General features: G+C 40.0%; 1 long non-coding RNA gene across 1 annotated transcript in view; it reads right to left on the reverse strand.

The window, feature by feature from the left end:
• Positions 1–11,792, reverse strand: part of LOC149748438 (uncharacterized) — a 49,180-nt gene extending 37,388 nt beyond the window's left edge. The window contains exons 1-2 of the long non-coding RNA XR_016394371.1: positions 6,013–11,792; positions 268–4,852 (exon numbers count right to left, since the gene is read on the reverse strand). This is a non-coding gene — a long non-coding RNA (uncharacterized LOC149748438). The remainder of the gene's footprint in view (positions 1–267; positions 4,853–6,012) is intronic.
• Positions 11,793–20,711: the final 8,919 nt, after the last annotated feature.

Here is a 20,711-nt window from a genome sequence, read left to right on the forward strand (position 1 = left end):
AAAGAGAAAGAAGGAAAGAAAAGAAGAAAAAAATAATTCAGACCAACACATCTGCTATTCTCTCTCTACATAGTTGTGAAGAGCCATCATTTTGCTTTTTCTCTAAGTAACAAAATCCCAATAATTTATGCAGTTGAGAGAAAAATCTATGTTCTTCTGGCAAAGGATCTCAAACCTATATTAAAATGTAGACTTATCAAAGTAAAACCAATTAACTTCTTGGCAGGTATGGAAACAATAATTGTGCATCTTAAGTATCCTTCTAACCTCTCTTTCCTCCTGTTTGGAATTTGCCCAATTTATAACTGACAGGTTATGCTTCATAAATATTGCTATCTTGGGCTTCCCTGGTGGCTCAGTGGTCGAGAGTCCGCCTGCTAATGCAGGGGACGCGGGTTCGCGCCCCGGTCCGGGAAGATCCCACATGCCGCGGAGCGGCTGGGCCCTTGAGCCGTGGCCGCTGAGCCTGCGCGTCCGGAGCCTGTGCTCTGCAACGGGAGAGGCCACAACAGTGAGAGGCCCGCGAACTGCAAAAACAAACAAACAAACAAACAAACAGGATGATCTGACAGTAAATTGGACAAACGAGAGACAACTATAGACTGAGTCATCAGGGCAGATTTTCTGATATTGTGCAATGTGAGCTGAGGCCTGATAAAAAGACACAGCATTTCAGGAGCCCGGGAAAGAGGATTCCAGATAGTGGGACCAACAAGAACAAAACTCATGAGGTTGAAAAGATATTGGTATATCGGGGTAATAAGAGGGTACTGTGTGGTTGCAGCATAGTGAGGAAGGGAGAAAATGGCACAAGTTCGAAGGAGGCAGGGACCAAGCTTCCAGACCTTGTAGACCGAAGTATGGAATTTGCATTTTATTGAAAGTAAAATGAGAGGCCACTAGAGGATTTTAGCACAGGGTTGACATCCAATTTTCATGTCAAGATTACTCTGTTCCCTCCATGGAGAAGGGGGAAGGCAGCATATCAGTTCTCCCATTGCTCCTATTTCAGAGGTAGGTTCTGGAAAAACATTATGAGTTTTGGAATAAAGTGGATTTTAATATCTGTTAATGATCATCAAGAAGTTTCTAGGTAGACCCTTGTTCTGTTGACATCTTAGCACCAAAGGTGTTGGCTGCAGAGTATCCCACATTCAACATCGGTAATCAAATGACTACCAAACATTCCAAAGGTATATGTGCAAGGAGACAGACCAGAGGGAAAAATCTTCTAGGATAAGAGGAAGTTCCATTACAACTGGGTAGACCAGTTTATTAGACAAGGAAATAATAAGGCTGAAACAATGCCTAAATTACAAATGCATTAACCAGGGCAATTTTGTCTCTATATGAAGAACACAGCATAGCTTTCCCAAGTCTGATTTACTCCCTTTCAGCTACTTTCAGCAACTAGGCACAATTCATTTTATTGGGCTTTGCTTTATTGGGCAGTTTTTGCAGATAATATGCTGTTAACAAATTGAAGGTTTGTGGCAACCCTGTATCAAGCAAGTCTATCAGCACCATTTTTCCAAAAGCACTTGCTCACTCTGTGTGTCTGTGTCACATCTTGGTAGTTCTTAGAACATTTCAAACTTTTTCACTGTTATTATATTTGTTATGGTGATCTGTGATTAGTGATATTTGATGTTATTGTTGCAAAAAGATTGGGCTTCCCTGGTGGGGCAGTGGTTAAGAATCCACCTGCCAATATAGGGCACATGAGTTCAAGCCCTGGTCCGGGAAGGTCCCACATGCCGCGGAGCAACTAAGCCCGCGAGCCACAACTACTGAGACTGCACGTCACAACTACTGAAGTCCACGCACCATGCTCCGCAACAAGAGAAGCCACCGCAATGAAAAGCCCGTGCACCGCAACAAAGAGTAGCCCCCGCTCGCCGCAACTAGAGAAACCCTATGCGCAGCAATGAAGACCCAACGCTGCCAAAAATTAATTAATTAATTTTAAAAAAGATTATGACTGGCTAAAGGCTCAGATAATGATCAACACTTTTTAGCAATGAAGTATTTTTTAATTAAGGTATGTACATTGTTTTATAGACATAATGCTATTGCACACTTAATAGACTACACTACAGTGTAAACATAACTTTTAAATGCATTGGGAAAAAAAAATTCGTGTGACTCACTATATTGCAATATTTGCTTTATTGTGGTGGTCTGGAACCAAATCTACTGTATCTCCGAGGCATGCCTATATATATAGATCCCTTTTGTTCTTCAAGATTAAAGTCAGGTCTCACTTGCTATATGAAGGTTTCTCTTGTGTTTACAAAGATTATCATAGAGTACAATATTGTATTATTAAAATGTGTGTAATAATTATTTTTATCTCACCACTAAATTAGAATTTCATTTAGAATAAGGTCTAAAAGATTAATAGGCAACCGAGGTGGAATTTGGTAAATATTTGATTGACCCATTTGTTATGAGGTAGCTGGACATACAATCTTAAACAAATTTGACTCACATTTAACAAAATATAAAATATTCCAGTTTTATGTCATTTATGTGCTGAATGTGTACTCCTGCTGAAAACTACAGCTATTGCAGTAGCCCAGGAAGCAAAACAGAGAGTTTGGACAATTTATTTTTGTACAATATCTGTCCTTAGAAGGTACTGCTAACAAAAGCATATAGTATTCAATAACAGAAGTGAGCCAGGTTGCATTCAATCTGTTCAAACCTGTTCAGAAAATTATATAATCCTAGTAAGTAATAAGTGGGAAATACTGACTGGCTGTATTTGGCAACATATTGAGCACAAGGAAGGAGAAGGTTCTGATTAGAAAAATATATCAGAGATATGTGAGTCCAAAAGCGAATGGGAGCAGGGGTAAATTAGGAAGAGCCGGGAAAAGTATGCTCTCTACCATCAACGGTTATTAAACTCAGCTCAATGGGATGTAGGTGGCCTCGAATGACTGTCTCACTGGAGCTCATGGTAGATATTTAATGCTGTTTTTCTTGTTGTTGCCTAGCATTTAAGTTTCTACTTCCTATGAGCACCTTATCTCCCTGTTGTCAAAGCCCTCATTTGTGCAGCTTTGATGTAAGATAGTGCCAGCCCATAGGTACCAAAGGGGGTGATGTATCTCACTCCATTCCAGCATAGCCGGGAGATAGCACATGATTTAGGACTGGCCGCTTTGACGTTAAGTGGCAGTCGGAACCAGCCTCTTACTGCTGCATAAACCTTGTCCTACTTCCATCAGCTAGCTTTCTAGAGCTCCCTTGGTCTTTGCCCATTTCCCAAATCAGATCCTCCAGGCTCTCATGAATTTTTAGAGCCTCCAACGCCCCTCTAATAAAATTTCTTTTTTTGCTTAGAATAGCCAAAATTTGGTTCTAACACTCAAAAGCCAGAAATGTGATTACCACTGACCCAGGAAATATTTAATCTTTTTTCCTTGGTGTCCAAACTCCCTCCAAGCTAACTCTGCTCAGTCCTGTTAACCCCTTCAGTGAAAGTCTCTGCTGGCTTCCCAAGGTGCACGGTCCCCCCAACCATAGCCCCAAGTACCAAGATGCCTTACACTTTTCTTCCGATTCAGAACCTCCCCTCAGGATACAAAACTTATTAAGAGAAATTTGAAGCCAAAGTTAGAGCAGCTATTCTTTTTTTTTTTTTTTTGAGCAGCTATTCTTAAACTTAGTATTCTTAGAATCTGATACTGTGTAGGTGAAAAGTGGGGTCTCAGAGACCACACTTACCAAAAAGTAAAGCATGGGAGAAGCCCGGGAATTTGCAATTTTTTTACAAGCTAAACAGAATCCTGTTAAACAGATCTAAGGAAGTAGGATTCTATTTAGTGAACACATCTGTGTCTATTTGGCTTTGAAAGAAAAGAGCCACATCTGGATGGTCCCGTGTCTCATCATGTACTTCATATTTCCTTCATATTTACCTCACTGACTGATTTTTTGAACAACATGTGATTTCTTTGGCCTTCAGTGTTCAATTTGCTCTGATTTGTCTGTGCCTTAGTGTGAATTTCCTGTTACCATTTAAAGCTTATTTATTTATTTTGTTGAAGTGTCTAGCTTCTTATAATCAACCTTAGAGCATTTTGCAAAGGTCAGTCTAATCACTGCTCTACTGAGACAACTTAAATTCTCCTCAAAAGAATCCTTCCTCTTAGCTTGGGGATTGGTAAACATTTTTGTTAGCAACCAAGTGGCAAGGAGTCCTGTTTTAAGTTGAAAAATAAATATTTACTGCTTCAGTGTCTCAGAGAACACAGAAATGTGTTTCCTTTTACTCTATCAAAAATATTGACTACTGAGAAGGAAACATCTTCAGAGCAAATTGAAATTAAATTTTTCTCTTTTGAAAATAATTGTACATTTACTATTCTGAGTAGAACTTCTGTGTAGAAGGAAAAAACCTCAAAACATTTGTTCTAAGATTCATATAGTTTTCATTATAGCTATATAATAACAATAATCCTGGCTGGAGCTTGAAAATATAAGTTTTAATCCCGAATCTAACTTTTTTACTCTTATAATTTAAATTATAAATATAATTTAATCCTTATAATTTAAGGATTCAATTTTTTTCATCTGTTAAATGGGTATAAGTCTACCTGGCCTGATTATGTAAGACAAGATTAGATTTTGTAAACTATCAATATAAAAGCACTTCACAAACAGAAAATACTGATAAATACTATATAAATATGACATTCAGGGCTTCCCTGGTGGCGCAGTGGTTGAAAGTCCGCCTGCCGATGCACGGGACACGGGTTCGTGCCCCGGTCCAGGAAGATCCCACATGCCGCGGAGGGGCTAGGTCCGTGAGCCACGGCCGCTGAGCCTGTGCGTCCGGAGCCTGTACTCCGCAAGGGGAGAGGCCACAACAGTGAGAGGCCAGCGTACCGCAAAAAAAGAAAAAAAAAAATATGACATTCAATTTAAATAGTGTTAAGAGATAACAAGACAAACAACTAGTTTATATAGTTTTATGTATTTGGCTTTATTCTAAGCTGTGTGTGTGTGTGTGTGTGTAGGGAGAGAAAGAAAAAGAAAGATTTATTAAATACCCAAAAACACTCTATGAAATTGATCTTTTTCAGATGAGAAAGCTGAGGCACAGAGAAGTTAAATAACCTGTCAAAGATCCCATAAATTTTTTACAGGTATTTTGCAGACATGTGGCAAGAACAAAAGATTTTTTTAATGAACATTCACAAATATTTTGGAATTGACCCTGCATCTTGATAGTGCCATGACATAAATATACATTTTTCTTTTTATGAAGCTCAAAAAAATGCATTTGATTTAGCTAAGTGGAGTTTGTACTATTCTCACTTCTCTTCCAAATCCTATGACTCTAAGATGATTGCCTGCCTTTACACAGATAGCAAAAATAGCCAACTGGAATGCCATGTAATTGCTGGAATTTTAATTGGCTGGGAAAGAGGAGCATAAAATAGTATTACAGTCAGAGCCAGCCTAGATTTAAAGTTAGTGACTATTTAAGTTTGTGATTTTTGAGGCTCCTTCCTCAGAATCCTTCACCAGAGAACTGCACCTACACCGTTTCTTACCTAATCTGAAATTCCCACCAATATCACTTCTATGTTATATCATTTTTTTTTACCAAATTTGTTTTGATAAAAGACATAGAAATCACACTCATTGTGTAGCACCATGAATTATTGATTAATATTAACCATGAAATTACAGCAATGATTTTGTCCAATGATTCTGTGCTTACTAGATTAGGACATATCCTTAGCAGGGTTTTAAGAAAAAGGGTTAAAAATATAAAATTTGATTTATCAGTTTCATTTGCCTCTTAAAATTAGGAAAAGGCTGCCACTATTGTATTAATTCCAAGAACAGTGAAGTTCAGTGGGAGATCTTTGGAGTTCCCAGGGTGGATGCAGGAAATCTGGAATGGGGAGAGAAGAGAGCCCTACTCTGTCTCTCTTTACTGAAAGCCCATCCACAGTGACTGCATTATATATTTCATAAGTTAATACTCACAGAAGCATGGAGAATCTGATGGCCCCAAGATCATGAGATTCAATCAGCCAGTGCAAAAGGGCAGCAGAACAGGAGCTGGGCAGTTACATGTCGGCGTACAAGCAAGAGATGTCAACCTCAGCCGGGCACCAAAATGAAGACCTCTGGGCCTTGACTCAGTGCAGAGAGTAGCGTCAGATTCTGGAAGAAGAGCCATCCTGGAATGGGATGTGTCAGGAAAGCCAAATCATTGCCAACTTTTGGCAGCTATATAGGAGGCATTTATTTTGTGCCAGATTCTTTGTCAAGGATCTCATGTTCCTGAGCTGTCTTTCAGTGTGGAAGTATTTTAGTTGGAATAGCCCTTCTAATCTCCTTCTGCCCATTGGACAAGTATGATTTATAGGATTAGTAAGCTTGTAAGGAGGAAATAATCATGCTCAGCCCAAAAAACATGGGGTCTCTGTCTCGCAGGTCTACCTACTTTTGGAGAGAGCTACTCTGATCTCAGCTGCGTGGTTAAATGGTCTGTGCCTACAAAGCGGGGGTGGGTGGGTAGGGCTAAGATCATTCTACTGAGTGGATAACTAAAAGTGTGAATTTATTTCCTGAGTGAAGTATTAGAAAGCCCATGGCGGCCACACATTGAGTTCATATCATCCAATTCAGCCTTTATCAGTAATAATACTAGCATTTCGCTTTCCATTTGTCTTTCATGTCTTATTTCTCAGTCGTTTCTATATTTAGAGATGAAAGGGATGTGATTTATGGACTCCCTACAGCCCTAATCCCTGTGTCAGCTCCTTTAACTCTTGCAATGTTATTGGTATTCGTGTTAGTTTTCGTTGCTGTTATAACAAATTACCACAAACGCAGCACCTTTCAACAACACAAAGTGATTAGCTCATCGTTTCTGTAGATCAGAAGCATAGCATGATGTGGCTGGATTTTCTGCTCAGCGTCTCAGTGGCTGAAATCAAAGTATTGACTGGGGCTACAGTCCTCAACTTGCACTCCAGGTCCTCTAGAAAGATAACTGATCACTGCCGGAACTCATTCCTTCTCTTGTTTTCCATGTGGCCCCTCCATCTTCAAGCCAGCAACAGCACATCAAACAGTTCTCAGGCTTCAAATCCCTCTGACTCACTCTTTTGCCTTTTTCTTTTAAGGCTCCACGTGGGTACAGTGGCCCAACCTAGATGATTCAGGACAATCTCCCAATCTTGAACTCAACGTATTAGTCACCTTAATTATACCCACAAAGTCCCTTTTGTCATGTAAAAGGGTGTAACACCAGGGAGCAAAAATCATGAGGGCTACATTTCTGCTCACCACAGTTAGATGATAACTTTCCCATTTTAGAAACAAGAAAGTTGAGACTTAGAAAGGATAAAGAACTTGCCATAAATGACACAGATCATAAATGGCAAAGCTAGAATGAAAGGCCAAGTGTGTTTGTGTTAGGCTCAGTACTGCCCTTGACCCTGAAATACCTACATTCCTGCCCACTGTTCACCTTGGACAAATGATGCGTAATCAAACACAACATTTTTCTCTACAACAGGGAAGAGGAAGACATGCTCAATGTACTTCCCTCTCTTTCCTTCATCTTGATTTTTCTGTTTTAACTCCCATTTGATAAACATTACCCCTTCCTCACAAATGAGAAATGTTTAGGGAGAGGAAAAGAAAGGGTTGATAATAAAGCAAGGAAATACAAGAGAGAGGTACAACAGAAAAAAGGGATGGGGGAGAGAATGACAGGGAAAAGGGAAAAGAAAAAGTCAAAGACGGGGAGTGTACACACAGAGATGACACTGAAGTACTCAGAATTCAATAAACGCACTATAATCTAGGATAATGGTTTATACACTGAGAGATCAGTTAAAAATTTTCCCCACTATTCTGTTTGTACCCCTAAGCAAAGCCTGCACATTCCTGATTGGGCCCCAAACAAAACACACAATCTAGCATTAAAGAGCCCAAGAGTCTTTAACTGCTTTATTATGGGAACAACTTGAGGCCTGCATTTCAGCTTGAGGTAGCGTCAACCCACTTTGCTTCTTGCCCTTGTCCTACTGAACTGTCCTCAATGCCAATCCCCCCGTCCCAGGCAGAGCTCCCAAAAGGTCAGTTCCTTTCACCATTTACTATGTGGAAGACACTGCTCTGGTGCTGAGCACACAAAAATATGAAAAGACATGGTCATTATCTCTGTAGGTTTTACAGCCTGGCCATTAAGGAGGACAGAAAATAAGTAGGTAATGTTAATGTAATGAGGTTAAAGGGAATAATAATTGACACCATGATTTTTTGCCTTCCGCTCCGGTTTAAGATCATCACTCTCCCACTCTCAAAAAAGATCTCTCTCTCTAAGATGTGTGCTGTGCTAATATATTGCCTACCCTCAAGGCCACCTAGGTATAATTCTAAATATCCCCAGTCCACTCATTTCTCTTTTCCCTGCAGGTGATTTTCCAGGTTTCTCTCTTCTTCGTGAACACCCTCCCTCCACTACCATCCACCTCCTTCTCTCAGGTGCTTAAATTTCCTCTACCCCAGGTAAAAAATTAATTGAATTTGTACACTTCCTTCTTTGCTTCCCTCTTAATGGAAGAAGTGTTGCTCGCTTTCAGATCAAGTCTAACTCTTCCTCCTGTTCTTTAGATTTATTGCTTTGTGCTCATCAGAAACTGTGATTCGTCAGTGATCTCTAGTCTCCTCTTTGTGCAACATACAAACACTGACAGGACCCGGCCTTCTTAAAGAAAAAAGCTTGCCCTTCACCCCATCTTAATCCTTAGTCAATTGCTTATCTCTCTTCTGTATTTTACTATATACCTTCCTGAAGAAGTAGTATTGGCTATTATCATCACTAGGTCAACTTAAGTTTAATCTAGAACCCAAGAAAATGTAGCTAATAATACTTCACTGAAACACTCAGGTGTGACTTTATGCCTAGACACACACACATGGAAAAAAGGTGACATTTCTTATTTTCTGTCAGTAAGAATAATACACCTGTCAGAGGGCCATCATCAAAAAGAACACAAACAACAAATGCTGGAGAGGATGTGGAGAAAAGGGAATCCTCTGCACTGTTGGTGGGAATGTAAATTTGTGCAGCCACTATGGAGAACAGTATGGAGGCTCCTCAAAATACGAAAAATAGAACCACCACATGACCCAGAAATTCCGTTCCTGGGCATATATCCAAAAAAACCCAAAAACACTAATTCAAAAAGATACATGCACCCCGATATTCATAGCAGCATTATTTACAATTGCCAAGACATGGAAACAACCTGTGTCCATCAACAGATTAGTGGATAAAGAAGATGTGGTATATATGTAATGGAATACTAATCGGCCATAAAAAATAATGAAATTTTGCCGTTTGCAGCAACGTGGATGGACTTGTAGGACACTGTACTAAGTGAAATAAGTCAGAGAAAGACAAATACTGTTTATCACTTATGTGGAATCTAAAAAATACAACAAACTAGTGCATATAACAAAAAAGAAGCATATTCACAGATATAGAGAACTAACTAGTGGTTACCAGTGGGGAGGAGAAGGTACAAACTACTGGGTGTAAGATAGCCTCAAGGATGAGTACATACAATTCTAAGTCTCCAACTACCAGGATGTTGGGAAATCCAATCTTTGCTTTCCTAAGGGCTCCCTGATTCCCAGGGTCACAGTGAACTGAGGAAGTTTACGGTACCTGGGAAACAAGGGCTTTACTTGTGTAATCATCTCTTCACTACCAGTCGTTGGCCTCGCCTCCCACTACTTCCCTGCTCGCCCTTTTGCAGCAATCTTAGCAGCTACTTGCTGTGATGCCGGTTACTGAGTCTAAACCTTCGCCAATCCTGTCTTCTCTACAGGAATTGCCCTTTTCTTCCTTGTTCACTTGGATCTCTCCTGTTTATTCTTCAGGACTGAGTTCAAGTTGTCCCTTCTTCCTTTCCTGAACACGCCCTAACCCCACAGAATGATTTATACACCCTCATATCATTGCCATTGTGTTCTGCACAAACTTTGTGTAATCATTACTAGATTCTGTGATAGAACAGAGAATATATCATGCTCCCAAGGAGTTTATAATCTAGAGAAGTATGTAAGGGAAAAAATAGGTGATTGCAATACCATATGCGATGTCTGGTAGGAGTAATTATAGAACTCAGGAAATTTTTTAAATAGTTAATATCTATTCAGTGTTTTGTGTCTCATATATTCTAAATACTTTATGTGTGTTATCTCATTTAATTCTCACCACAAAACTATGAAGAAAAAACTTGTACCCATTTTACAGGGGAGGAAACTGAAGCACAAACAGATTTAGTAATTTGTCCAAGGATTCACAGCCAACACGCAGACCTATGGGAGTCCGGCTTCGGAACATACTCTGTTAAACAATATACTAGATTATTTCATTATGTTTGATAGCACTTCCTCAATAGTTTGTATCAGCCAAGATATTGGAGCTGCAAAGAGATTATCTAGTCCAAGGCCAAGTGCCAATAGAAAAGATAGAATTTGAGGAGTGGTGAAAAATGAGCCTGCAAGGAGAAGGAGTGGTTGGATAATAAAGGGACAGGTGAATCCTACAAGAAGTTTGCGTTTCAGCATGATAGCAATGGGAAACCATTAGAAGACTGTTGATATGGTGATCAAAAATGGGGCAAAAGAGGTAAAGTAGATGAATTTGAGGTAAAGTCAACTGCAGTTGGTGACATCGAATACTGAACATGAGAAAGAGAAAGGAGTCTACTAGGTTCTGACTCTGTTGAAAGGTGATGTCATTCTCCGAGATAGGAAACCTGAGAGGAGAAGCCCTTTTTTTCTTTTTTTGCAGTACGCGGGCCTCTCACTGTTGTGGCCTCTCCCGTCGTGGAGCACAGGCTCCGGACGCGCAGGCTCAGCGGCCATGGTTCACGGGCCTATCTGCTCCGCGGCACGTGGGATCTTCCCGGACCGGGGCACGAACCCGTGTCCCCTGCATCGGCAGGCGGACTCTCAACCACTGCGCCACCAGGGAAGCCCAAGAGAAGCCCATTTTTAAGAAGAGAACATAGTTTCCTTTTTTGTCGAGCTTAGATGTGGCCATTCCAAATATCCAAAAATTTAGGAGAAAATCAGCATACAGATATGACTTATATTAATAAACTATCATTACATGGACTGTAATTGATCCTACACTATTGTGTGATGCCGGCTGGGGATGAGAAAGTCCTTGGGCAGAACCCTGAGGAAAACCAACTTCTAAAGGATGGGAAGAGAAAGAGAACCAGAGAACCTGCAGTAGAGACTGAGCAGTGGCCAAACAGGGAAAAGAAGAGATTCTTGTGTCAGGGGAATAACCTCAAGGAAGCCAGAGAAAGAGTGTTTCAAGAAGGGAGTGGTGACCAAAGAATCTAATGGTGAAATAAAGTCACGTTAAAGTCTAAAAAGTGTTCATTGATTTGGACAAGACAGGCATAGATTTAGTGAAACCAGTGAAGAGGAGTAACGTTCTCCACCCAGATCCCCTTCCAAGGCCAAAACATCCATTCCCACCTGCTCCGAATATCTCTGGTTATCAGTTCTCAGTTGTGCCCCTCAGTGGCAATTGCACTCAGCCACAGGGAACTGCCCTTCTGAGAATTATGTGCTCCCACAAGGGTGGACCGTAACCAGTAGTCACTGGCCTGGGCTGCCTGTGTGGCGGTGCCCTGCAGCTGAGGACAGCTGCCTATGGGGATGGCGACTCTTGGCTGAGGATGGAGGAACTGGCCCTACAGAAGCGATCTGGGTGGAGCCACAATATCTGCTACATCTCTTCTCTGAGGGCCTCACAACCACTTGCTTCTTAGCCAGTTTCTCCCCATCAGGGAAAGGCTTGGCCAGGATTCTGGTTGGCCTGACTTTCTGTGCCCTGGACAACCCAGTGGATCACCTGAGGACCAAACATGTTTATCCCTCCCCACACTGGGTAGCAGCTGCCCTTGCCCTGCCTCCTCCTGAAGATGGGCTCCATCACTGCTGCTGGGATGGCGGCTCCTCTTCTTCGTGCTGGCCTCGTGGCATGAGGATCCTGGAAGACTAGGTGGCAGCAGGAGTCTAAATGTCATTGCTACTGTTACGGGGAGCCAGAGTCTCTAGATCTGTGGAATCTACAACGGTATGGGTGGAAAAAACAAATTCCCTCCAGGAAACAAGGTCAACCAGAATCCTGGCAAAGCTTTTCCCTGATGGGGAGAAATAGCCTAAGAAGCAAGTGGTTGTGAGGCCCTCAGAGCAGAGATGTAGCAGATGTTGTGGCTCCACCCAGATCGCTTCTGTAGGGCCAGTTACTCCATCCTCAGCCAAGAGTCACCATCCCCATAGGCAGTTGTCCTCAGTTGCAGGGCACTGCCATGCACAGGCAGCCCAGGCCAGTGACTGTCTGATGTGGGGGTTAAAGGCCCAGCCCCCTTGTTTCAGTTGGAAGGATTCCTGTGTTCCCCTCAGGATCAACTGGGGCCTCAGCAGGAACTACTCTGTAGGTCACTTTCTCCAGCTGCTTAATCCTGCCCCTTCACTTCCTTACTAGTGTATCACCTGACAGAATGTCCGCAAACCCCTTTAGTCCAGAATTCTCTGATCCCAGACTCTGTTTCCAGAGACCCATTGTGAGGCCTGGGTCCGAAGGCAGGCTGCTGTAGGAGGGGAAGCGGGAGAGGCCGAAGCACAGACAGTACCAGGGGCAGCACTTTCAATCAAGAGGAAAGAAACATGGTGGTAGCTCCAAGAAACCGGTGGGGTTGAGAGTTTTTCTTTTGATGTTACTGGCTATTTGTTTAAGACAGGAAAGACTTAAGTATCCTTCATTGTTGACAGAACAGAGAGGAAGAGGAGGAATATATAATAAGAGATGAGGAAAATCAACAGAATGAATTTGTGGAGGTGAAAGGAAGGATGGGTATCAAAGGCTTAAGTGGCAAGTTAAGAGTTAACCTGGAGGGCCTGAACCAAGATGGCGGAGGATAAGGACGTGCTCTCACTCCCTCTTGTGAGAACACCAGAATCACAACTAGCTGCTGGACAATCATTGACAGGAAGACACTGGAACTCACCTAAAAACATACCTCACATCCAAAGACAAAGGAGAAGCCACAATGAGATGGTAGGAGGGGCACAATCACAGTAAAATCAAATCCCATAACTGGTGGGTGGGTGACTCACAGACTGGAGAACACTTACACCACAGAAGTCCACCCACTGGAGGGAAGGTTCTGAGCCCCACGTCAGGCTTCCCAACCTGGGGGTCTGGCAACGGGAGGAGGAATTCCTAGAGAATCAGACTTTGGAGGCTAGTGGGATTTGATTGCAGGACTTCAACAGGACTGGGGGAACCAGAGACTCCACTCTTGGAGGGCACACACAAAGTAGTGTGCACATCCAGACCCAGGGGAAGGAGCAGTGACCCCAGGGGAGACTGAACTAGACCTACCTGCTAGTGTTGGAGGGTCTCCTGCAGAGGGCGGGGGTGGCTGTGGCTCAGCGTGGGGACAAGGACACTTGCAGCAGAAGTTCTGGGAAGTACTTCTTGGTGTGAGCCCTACCAGAGTCTGTCATTAGCCCCACCAAAGAGCCCATGTAGGCTCCAGTGTTGGGTTGCCTCAGGCCAAACAACCAACAGGGAGGAAACCCAGCCCCACCCATCAGCAGTCAAGCGGATTAAACTTTTACTGAGTTCTGTCCACCAGAGAAACAGTCAGCTCTACCCACCACCAGTCCCTCCCATCAGGAAAACTTACACAAGCCTCTTAGATAGCCTCATCCACCAGAGGGCAGACGCAGAAGCAAGAAGAACTACAATCCTGCAGCCTGTGGAACAAAAACCACATTCACAGAAAGATAGACAAGATGAAAAGGCAGGGGGCTATGTACCAGATGAAGGAACAAGATAAATCCCCAGAAAAACAACTAAATGAAGTGGAGATAGGCAACCTTCCAGAAAAAGAATTCAGAATAATGATAGTGAAGATGATCCAGGATGTCAGAAAAAGAATGGAGGCAAAGATTGAGAAGATGCAAGAAATGTTTAACAAAGACCTAGAAGAATTAAAGAACAAACAAACAGAGATGAACAATACAGTAACTGAAATGAAAATGACACTAGAAGGAATCAACAGCAGAATAGCTGAGGCAGAAAAACGGATAAGTGACCTGGAAGACAGAATGGTAGAATTCACTGCTGTGGAACAGAAGAAAGAAAAAATACTGAAAAGAAATTAAGACAGGCTAAGAGACCTCTGAGACAATATTAAATGCAATAACAGTCGCATTTTTGGGGTCCCAGAAGGAGAAGAGAGAGAGAGGACCAGAGAAAATATTTGAAGAGATCATAGTCGAAAACTTCCCTAACATGGGAAAGGAAATAGCCACCCAAGTCTAGGAAGCACACAGAGCCCCATACAAGATAAACCCAAGGAGAAACATGCCGAGACACATAGTAATCAAATTGGCAAAAACTAAAGACAAAGAAAAGTTATTGAAAGCAACAAGGGAAAAATGACAAATAACATAAAAGAGAACTCGCATAAGAATAAGAGCTGATTTATCAACAGAAACTCTACAAGCCAGAATGGAGTGGCATGATATACTTAAACTGATGAAAGGGCAGAACCTACAACCAAGGTTACCCTACCCGGCAAGGATCTCATTCAGATTCGATGGAGAAATCAAAAGCTTTAGAGACAAGCAAAAGCTAAGAGAATTCAGCAGCACCAAACCAGCTCTACAACAAATGCTAAAGAAATTTCTCTAAGTGGGAAACAAAAGAGAAGAAAAGGACCTAGAAAAACAAACCCAAAACAATTAAGAAAATGGTCATAGGAACACACATATCGATAATTACCTTAAACGTGAATGGATTAAATGTTCCAACCAAAAGACACAGGCTTGCTGAATGGACAAGACCCATATATATGTTGTCTACAAGAGACCCACTTCAGACCTAGGGACACATACTGACTGAAGTGAGGGTATGGAAAAAGATATTCCATGCAAATGGAAATCAGAAGAAAGCTGGAGTAGCACTACTCATATCAGTTAAAATAGACTTTAAAATAAAAAATGTTATAAGAGACAAGGAAGGACACTACATAATGATCAAGGGATCAATCCAAAAAGAAGATATAACAATTATAAATATATATGCACCCAACATAGGAGCACCTTAATACATAAGGCAACTGCTAACAGCTCTAAAAGAGGAAATCAACAGTAACACAATAATAGTGGGGGACTTTAACACCTCACTTACACCAATGGACAGATCATCCAAAATGAAAATAAATAAGGAAACAGAAGCTTTAAATGACACAACAGACCAGATAGATTTCATTGAGATTTATAGGACATTCCATCCAAAAACAGGAGATTACACTTTCGTCTCAAGTGCACATGGAAGATTCTCCAGGATAGATCACATCTTGGGTCACAAATCAAGCCTCAGTAAATTTAAGAAAACTGAAATCATATCAAGCATCTTTTTTGACCACAACGTTATGAGATTAGAAATCAATTACAGGGAAAAAAATGTAGAAAACACCACCAACACATGGAGGCTAAACAATACATTACTAAAAAACCAAGAGATCACTGAAGAAATCAAGGAGGAAATCAAAAAATACCTAGAGACAAATGACAATGAAACCACGATGATCAAAAACCTATGGGATGCAGCAAAAGCAGTTCTAAGAGGGAACTTTATAGCTATACAAGCCTACCTCAAGAAACAAGAAAAATCTCAAATTAACAATCTAACCTTACACCTAAAGGAACTAGAGAAAGAAGAACAAACAAAACCCAAAGTTAGCAGAAGGAAAGAAATCATAAAGATCAGAGAAGAAATAAATGAAAGAGAAACAAAGAAAACAAGAGCAAAGATCAATAAAACTAAAAGCTGGTTCTTTGAGAAGATAAAGAAAATTGATAAACCATTAGCCAGACTCATCAAGAAAAAGAGGGAGAGGACTCAAATCCATAAAATTAGAAATGAAAAAGGAGAAATTACAACAGACACCACAGAAATACAAAGCATCCTAAGAGACTGCTACAAGCAATTCGATGCCAATAAAATGGATAACCTGGAAGAAATGGACAAATTCTCAGAAAGGTATAACCTTCCAAGACTGAACCACAAAGAAATAGAAAATATGAACAGACCAATCACAAGTAATGACATTGAAACTGTGATTAAAAATATTCCAACAAAGTCCAGGACCAGATGGCTTCACAGGTGAATTCTATCAAATATTTAGAGAAGAGCTAACACCCATCCTTCTCAAACTCTTCCAAAAATTGCAGAGGAAGGAACCTCCAATACTCATTCTATGAGGCCACAATCACCCTGATACCAAAACCAGACAAAGATACTACAAAAAAAGAAAATTACAGAGCAATATCACTGATGAATATAGATGCAAAAATCCTCAACAAAATACTAGCAAACAGAATCCAACAAAACATTAAAAGGATCATACACCATGATCAAGTGGGATTTATCCCAGAGATGCAAGGATTCTTCAATATATGCAATTAAATCAATGTGATGCAGCATATTACAAATGGAAGAAGAAAAACCATACGATCATCTCAGTAGATGCAGAAAAAGCTTTTGACGAAATTCAACACCCATTTATGATAAAAACTCTCCAGAAAGTGGGCATAGAGGGAACCTACCTCAACATAATAAAGGCCATATACAACAAACCCAAAGCAAACATCATTCTCAATGGTGAAAATCTGAAAGCATTTCCTCTATGATCAGGAACAAGACAAGGATGTCCACTCTCACCACGTTTATTCAACATAGTTTTGGAAGTCCTAGCCATGGCAATCAGAGAAGAAAAAGAAATAAAAGGAATACAAATTGGAAAAGAAGAAGTAAAAGTGTCACTGTTTGCAGATGACATGATACTATACATAGAGAATCCTAAAGATGCCACCAGAAAACTATTAGAGCTAATCAATGAATTTGGTAAAGTTTCAGGATACAAAATTAATGCACAGAAATCTCTTGCATTCCTATACACTAATGATGAAAAATCTGAAAGAGAAATTAAGGAAACACTCCCATTTACCACTGCAACAAAAAGAATAAAATACCTAGGAATAAACCTACTTAGGGAAATAAAAGACCTGTATGCAGAAAACTATAAGACACTGATGAAAGAAATTAAAGATGATACCAACAGACGGAGAGATATACCATGTTCTTGGATTGGAAGAATCAATATTGTAAAAATGACTATACTACCCTAAGTAATCTAGAGGTTCAATGCAATCCATTTCAAATTACCAATGGCATTTTTTACAGAACTAGAACAAAAAATCTTAAAATTTGTATGGAGACACAAAAGACACCAAATAGCCAAAGCAGTCTTGAGGGAATAAAACGGAGCTGGAGGAATCAGACTCCCTGACTTCAGACTATACTACAAAGTTACAGTAATCAAGGCAATATGGTACTGGCACAAAAACAGAAACATAGATCAGTGGAACAAGGTAGAAAGCCCAGAGATAAACCCATGCACCTAATTTATGCCAAAGTAGGTAAGGATATACAGTGGAGAAAAGACAGTCTCTTCAATAAGTGGTGCTGGGAAAACTGGACAGATACATGTAAAAGAAGGAAATTAGAACACTCCCTAACACCATACTCAAAAATAAACTCAAAATGTATTAGAGACCTAAATGTAGGACCAGACACTATAAAACTCTTAGAGGAAAACACAGGAAGAACACTCTTTGACATAAATCACAGGAAGATCTTTTGTGGTCCACTTCTTAGAGTAATGGAAATAAAAACAAAAATAAACAAATGGGACCTAATGAAACTTCAAAGCTTTTGCACAGCAAAGGAAACCATAAACAAGATGAAAAGACAGCCCTCAGAATGGGAGAAAATATTTGCAAATGAATCAATGGAAAAAGGATTAATCTCCAAAATATATAAACAGCTCATGCAGCTCAATATTAAAATAACAAACAACCCAGTCCAAAAATGGGCAGAAGACCTAAGTAGACATTTCTCCAAAGAAGACATACAGATGGCCAAGAAGCACATGAAAAGCTGCTCAACATCACTATTATTAGAGAAATGCAAGTCAAAACTACAATGAGGTATCACCTCATACCAGTTAGAATGGGCATCATCAGATTATCTACAAACAGGAAATGCTGGAGAGGGTGTGGAGAAAAGGGAACCCTCTTGCACTGTTTGTGGGAATGTAAATTGATACAGCCACTATGGAGAACAGTATGGAGGTTCCTTAAAAAACTAAAAATAGAATTACCATATGATCCAGCAATCCCACTACTGGGCATATACCCAGAGAAAACCATAATTCAAAAACACACATGCACCCCAAAGTTCATTGCAGCACTATTTACAGTAGCAGGTCATGGAAGCAACCTAAATGCCCATGGACAGATGCATGGATAAAGAAGAAGCGGTACGTGTATAGAATGGAATATTACTCAGCCATAAAAAGGAACGAAATTGGGTCATTTTTTGAGAGGTGGATGGATCTGGAGACTGTCTTCCAGAGTGAAGTAAGTCAGAAAGAGAAGAACAAATATCGTATATTAATGCATGTATTTGGAACCTAGAAAAATGGTACAGATGAACCGGTTTGCAGGGCAGAAATTGAGACACAGATGTAGAGAACAAACGTATGGACACCAAGCAGGGAAAGCGGCGGGGGGTGGGTGGGTGGGGCTGTGCTGAATTCAGTGATTGGGATTGACATATATGTACTGATGTGTATAAAATTGATGACTAATAAGAACCTGCTGTATAAAAAAAATTTTTTTTCCAATGAAAAAATTAAAAAAAAGAATTAACCTTCTTTTACTGTACAGTATGACATAAATCTGACTTAAGATTTTGCAAATAGTCACTCATTTCAACACTATTTTTGACTAATTCATTCTTTTCCCACTTATACAAATTGCTACTTTTATCACAAAATAAATCTTCATATATTCATAAGCCTGGTTTTAGACTCCTATTTCATAACTTTATTCCTCATCTAATATTAAATTGATACAATTACTGTAGTTTATACAACATTTTGATAAATGGTAGGACAAACCTTCCTCCTCAGTGCCCACCTTTTCAAATATTTCAAAATTTATTTCATATATATCACAAGCTTTAATTTGCTTTTTATGTTTATTTCCAGGATATTTTATCTTTTTGTTGCTAGTCAGAATTTTTACATTGTATTTTCAAATTTGTGTTTGTTGAGGTGAGGAATGTTACAGATTTTATTGTATTGATATTTTATTAGTTCCTTTATGGAATTTTTACGAGTTTTTGCATTTCGTTTTCTTTAGGGTTCTTTTCAGATAGCAATTTTTCTTTTTTCAACAATTTATATCTAATTTATTTCTTGTTAACCTTATTAGCTAGAACCTGCCATACTATCCTCTGAGATTAACAATTGAGTGCAGGAGGATTTGGGAGTAGTGCTCTTAGAGTCAATACCTGTGAGAGGGAATAGAAGGAAACAAGATTGGGCAGCTAATAGAGAAGGTGGATTGTTATGCAATCAAAATATTCCTTTGTAACCCACGTGGGGCTCTAAAGCTTACAGGATCCTTCAGAGTTTTGGCAGGGACCCCGGATGTCCAGTCACTGGTTGCTGGCTGTTCCTGAAGGGGGCAGGGGCTTAGGCCAGGTGACTCACATCAAATGATGCAGCTCCTGAAGGGAGCTGAGCGCTGAGGGCTGTTGACCAGACGGTGCTTCCGGCACCCTCACCAGCAGCGAGGAAGTAAGTGTACCCGTCCTGAAGGGGGATCTGGGTATCACGTTACAGAATTCACTACACAACTTCCATGAAGGACGAGGACATTTTTGCGTATATGAATCCCCCAATCTCTACTTTTCCATTTAGGGCATATACTGCAGAATTTTTGTTTTGGTCTTTTATAGAGAGATTTTTAGTTTTGTCGTGCAGCTTTTATTTCAAGAATTGCAAGATTTATGTTCTTGTCTGCCATCATATTCCACATTATTTTAGCATTAATTCTGTGTTTCAATGGATTACATATTCATAACTGGTCTTTTACACAGTGACTTCTGATTAATGAGTTTATATATATATGCATGTATGTACTTAGAAGGACATGAATTTATTCTTGGGCACTTGCTCATTGGAGAATGTCTTTCTGACATCTTAAATTATTATTATATTTTTGTGAAACAAACTTTTTTCTCACAACTCAGCAGATATCACTTTGTTGATTTCTGGTATAAAATGCTGCTGAGAAGATCTCTGAGGCCAGGGGAGTCAAGAAAATGTGCAAGTAATCAATTTTTCTAAATCCAGTATTTTACTATTTAAATGCTAAATCTTTTATGTTTATAAAACAGAAGGTTTATTACCATTTTTGAGTGTATTTGAGTTTTGAATAAAAAATATATGTTCCCTTTTTTCCCTTTCCTTCCTCACTCCTACTTTACCAGTTGAATGTATATCAGATGTTCCCACTTTGCTACTTTACTGTATTTCTCTTCCTATTCATTTTTTAATTTTATAAGATGTGCTTATAAGCATGCATATTACACTGCAATTTTTTGTTCATTCAATAATATATCTTAGGCACTCTATTTACAATATACTTTTTTTTACATAAAGAGGTTTTAATTTTTTCAAATTAAATTATGTTTAATT

This window comes from Delphinapterus leucas, chromosome 9, assembly GCF_059928025.1.
Source record: "Delphinapterus leucas isolate spDelLeu-1000000601 "Yukka" chromosome 9, BTC_Dleu_Yukka2, whole genome shotgun sequence".
Taxonomy (NCBI): domain Eukaryota; kingdom Metazoa; phylum Chordata; class Mammalia; order Artiodactyla; family Monodontidae; genus Delphinapterus; species Delphinapterus leucas.